Genomic DNA, 5,270 nt, shown 5'->3' with positions numbered 1-5,270 from the left:
TTATATACTGAGCATGACATCACATGGTATGGAATGTCCCTTTGGCCAGTTTGGGTCAGCTGTCCTGGCTGTGCCCCCTCCCAGCTTCTTGTGCACCTCCAGCCTTCTCAGTCGGTAGAGCATGGGAAGCTGAAAAGTCCTTGGCTAGTGTAAGCATTGCTTAGCAACAACTAAAACATCGGTGTGTTATCAACATTATCCTCATCCTAAATCCAACACACAGCACTGTACCGGCTACTAGGAAGAAAATTAACTCTATCCCAGCTGAAACCAGGACAGAGGGTCTCTCCAAGACTTACTACTCTAGAGAAGCATCATCATACATAGGGCTTACCTAGGTACTTTCTTTTGACCTTTTCTCTGCAAATTATACTAACAAAGGTATTATTTAACTTTTCCATTAACTTTTCCATTACTCATTTTCTTAACATGAGTTGAAATAACATTATATCTATTTGAGGAATCTGTATTTGTAATAGCTGTGTTAGTGCTTGACCAGGCTGTCTTGGGTGTAAAGTATGTAAAGCACCTTTCAGATTTGAGAGCTATGTTTCTGTCAACCACAAGTAGAAATACAGCCAATGATCTCATTCAATTTCTATGTGATATTCTTTTCACAGTGAAGAACATTACAAAATGTAGCACATTTATGACTGGCAGTCTCTGGTTAGAAAAGGCTCGGGGCTGGGATCAGAACAAGCGATGAAGGTCAGGACTGAAATACATTCCGTTTTAAGGATGCAATAGAAAGCTTGAACTTCATTTACTAAGGAGTATGGGTCACTGACTTTGCCCATTCCAGACAGAGATACCCAGTATGTGTCAATGAGATTGCAGCGCAAGGAATGCAAATAGAATCTGCTTTATACCCAAAGATAGTGCTCCTTCATTTGCAAGAATGTTGAATTAATTCAAACAATGAGAACACATAGAATAAACAAGCATCTTTTTTTTATCTATTTCATTTTTCTCTCAGAGCTATTCATATCAGCATCACCTAGGATACCCTGGAAAGATGCATCTGCTCATAGTTCTAACTCAGCCCAGGTGGGAAAACTTGCAGAAGTTTGGAGGCAGGGATTGTCTTCTCTTCCATGCAGATGGGATTTTTTTGGTTTTGTTTTGGGTTTGGGGTTTTGGTTTTTTACGATCATTTGCTTTTTTCACTCATCATTCGACTGGAGCATCGGGTTTAAGGGAAGCAGGTGACAGCACATACTGAAGTAGTGCTCCATCAGTACAGTCACATGCGACTCCTCCATAAGGAAAGCACTGTATTTCAGAGAACTTAAGTAAATTCTGTGGGCTTCAACATATAGCATATGCTCAAAGTTGACTGTCATTCAAACTTTTTTTTGAGAAAGACATATTACAATGTTAAATGCTAGGGGAGGTCTCTGAAGTCTTTATCTTAGCATGGTAGTAGTGTATATTACTTTAAGACTCTTGTCTTATTGCTTGCTTCAGTGAAGGGAACTTTTGCAGGCAAATTACTGTAAACAGCAAAACACTTCCTTCTGTCTTACCTTCCCTAATTAAAGCAACAGGCAACATGGTTTTATGGAGGTGAGTTTGGGCTGGAATTCAAGATATTGAGGCCTCTATTTGCCATTTGTGACCATCAGGGTTCAAAGATGTAGATCACTATGTAAATAGTCAATATTTCTAAGAAACTATAACTTCCTTCAGTTTATATAGAAAAGGAAATACCCCAATATATTTCAGATGAGGAACAGAAATAAACTTTGCTTTTGTTCTTTTTTTGTGTGTTTGTTTTTTAAATGAACAGCCTAGAATCCATTAAGATTAAGTTTAAAACTTTGATTTGCTCCTAAGCAAACAACTTACACAGAATGGCATGATAATATAAAGTCCATTAGAAAACCAGAAATAATAAAAGGAATAGGACAAAAAGCATGGCTTTAAACCTTTTTCAAACCAGCCAAATTAATACACTAATTCTGCAGTAATTCATCCAAGGCAGCCCAGTCAACACCGAAGAGATCTGAATATGTGGCAAATACCATTCTTGTCACAATTTTTCTTCCAAATACTCCTTTACTTTGCTAATATGCCCTATGCTAATCATATGCCTATAGGCTCTACTAATAAGAACGTTTTATGTCTTATAACCCTTACTTTGATATGATCAATGTATTTCTTTTGGTGCTTAATAACAATATCTTATTGCTGATTGAGCCAAAGGATAACCTGTTTTTTAAAATAAATTTCGTATAATCATAAAATTTCTAATTTCTGTTGCTTTCAATAACAGGTTGTGCTTACATATAAATTTAAAAATAATATATCCTAGTGTTCATTGAGCCCTGATAGTTCTTTAAATAAAAACCTCCTTATATTCCAAATAGTGTTAAATCCTGACTAGGATCACTTCCTCTGAATTGACTAAATAGAGCCTTTCATTCACTCTGCTAAGTGGTGAAGATTTGTTAGGCTCCCGTGGAAGTAAATCCTGAGAGGGACAGGTTTTTTTCTCTTGGTAGTGAGATTTTTGGTGGAGGGGGTGTTGTTTTTATTTTTTCTGTGTCTAAATTAAGCATTTTGTCATTACGCTCCTATGCAAATGCAATTTAAAAAATATAAAAATACGAAAAGCACGGACAGAAAATATATAAACTAAAACAATACAAAGCAATGGTAAATTACAAACTTTATAAACACAATCAAAACATCTCCTATTCTTCTCATTTCTCAGTTACAAGCTTGGACTTTTTATCTGTGCAACAACTAAAGTCCTGGAAATATATATACACGCAACTTTACTGAGATAAGTAAACCAATCTACTATGATGGAACTCACTAAAAGCACAAAATTACTTGTATGTATAAAATGGTACATTTGGGGATGTTCAGTTTTTTCACCCCAAAACATCTCCTATTCTTCTCATTTCTCAGTTACAAGCTTGGACTTTTTATCTGTGCAACAACTAAAGTCCTGGAAATATATATACACGCAACTTTACTGAGATAAGTAAACCAATCTACTATGATGGAACTCACTAAAAGCACAAAATTACTTGTATGTATAAAATGGTACATTTGGGGATGTTCAGTTTTTTCACCCCGTAAGAGACTGATGTCTCAGACTTTCACAGAGGTTAGAGGTTTTATGATCAGAATCTAAAGCAACAGTTCTGGCCATAACTATAACAAACTACTGGTCGATGAAGAAACACAGAGATAGGGAAGAAAAAGACAGAAAACATTGAGGAGGAATTGCTTGTCACAAAGATCTCTAAAGAGAAAAGGTAGAGCTGTGTGAAAAATAGGATTCATGCCCCATAAAGCATTCCTAGTCTTTGGAAAGACTTTATTTATCTTGAAATATGACAATGCTGACATCCCAAAAAAATTATGCTAGAAGGAGTTTTTACTGAAGATAGTGAAATATTTTGTTTCTAAAAATTGATTCCAAGAAAACATTTTCAAAATGTCACTGTGTTTACATTTCATAATACCATTTTGTTTTGAATTTTCACATAGAACATCAAAATGTTTAGCTGAAAAGTACATTCTTAACATTAAAAAACAATTTCAAGGAAAGCACATATTTTTGTCAGAAAAAATGATGAGAAAAAATTTCAAATAACTATAGAGAATTATCTGTACCCTGGAAAAAATCCAAGAGCATTGTTGCATTCTGTGGAAGATATAACTGCTCTAAATACTTCACACTCATCGTGGAAAGCCAAGTAAATGATACGTCGTGTTGACACAGGCTCTGACCATCAAATTGTGTGAATTGTACGTACTGGAGGTTTATGCATATTAATAACCATGGTCTTCATGTCATGCTATTCCACAATGCATAGTTACACCAAGTTTTTTGAAAAAACTTTTCCCAGAAATATATTTTCTATGCCAACACTGATAGCCAGCACCCTGATGCTCTCCTGACTGAATCTGTATCGTGTGGTCAGTGGATGTCATCCAGTCTGAGTTTCCAACCATTGGTATTACACTGAGAGTAAATATATGGGCATCATTCATGTGAAAGACAAAGAAAATTAATTTCTCAAGAATTGACACTTATTATTAAGCACAAAGAAATTGCTGTGAGCTAGCTATCTGACACACAGGGAGCATCTAACCCTGTCTGCCAGTAATAACCTTGAGTAGGTTATTACTACTCATAGTAGATAGTAGAAGTAGATCCTCATACATTCATTCAGAAACAGATGCACCTCACTCTGTGACCCCGAGAGGAAAAGAGGAAAAGAAAGCAGGCTTCATGGGAGGAAATGATTATTTATATGTTTTTCTCTCTTCTTCTTCTTTCTCTTCCTGTTAAAATTGCTGAATTATTACTGGTGTGCAAGCAGACCTGGATAATGTAATCAATCCCCAGTTATTTAATGAGTTGTTTAATTAAAGTGATATTTGGCCATTGGGATTAGGTGGCTGCTGCTATCTTAGAATCCAGATATGGACTGTATGCTGTTATTTATTGACATTATTATAATATAAAGTAAGTACCCATTTTACCAAAGGTACCAAAAGGCCAGTATCTTACCTGCACAGTTTCTGTTATGAGAAGAGGACTAAAGAGTAATAATAATAAAAACCCAAGTATTTTATTCTGCTTTCTAGTTCAAAAATGGAGCTCACAGTGCTGTCCTTTCACTACATTTGGTGGTATTGTTGGTTGCTAATAACATATTTAATCTATCAACAATCACACTTCACTGAAGATGATAGCATGCTAGATCAACTCTCTTTCGGGTTAAATGAAGGAATAAATATCTTCCTGTTTGGAGGTAGCTGAAAGAATAGAAGCTACTGATAGAGGCACTGGTCTTCATAAAAAGGCTGGAACAAGAACTCTGGAAAAGTAAAGCTGCTCTGGAACAGATAAATGCTATGGCAAAGGAATTGCCTAGCTGTTTGGAAAGTCTCAAGGGTAAGGGATTGAAAAGATAGAAAAAGTGAGTTTAGCTGAAGGAGGAAACAATGAGGAAAGCTTCTTTTTGGCAGATATCTGGCTAGAAAGACAGCATGAACTTCTGAAGAATGAAAACTGCCTTATTCCATCTCTGTCCAGGGACAGAAGAATAAATGCTATGGCAAAGGAATTGCCTAGCTGTTTGGAAAGTCTCAAGGGTAAGGGATTGAAAAGATAGAAAAAGTGAGTTTAGCTGAAGGAGGAAACAATGAGGAAAGCTTCTTTTTGGCAGATATCTGGCTAGAAAGACAGCATGAACTTCTGAAGAATGAAAACTGCCTTATTCCATCTCTGTCCAGGGACAGAA

The sequence above is a fragment of the Aptenodytes forsteri genome, unplaced genomic scaffold, assembly GCF_000699145.1.
Source record: "Aptenodytes forsteri isolate BGI_AS27 unplaced genomic scaffold, ASM69914v1 Scaffold65, whole genome shotgun sequence".
Taxonomy (NCBI): Eukaryota; Metazoa; Chordata; class Aves; order Sphenisciformes; family Spheniscidae; genus Aptenodytes; species Aptenodytes forsteri.
Note: the sequence above shows the minus strand (reverse complement) of the source record.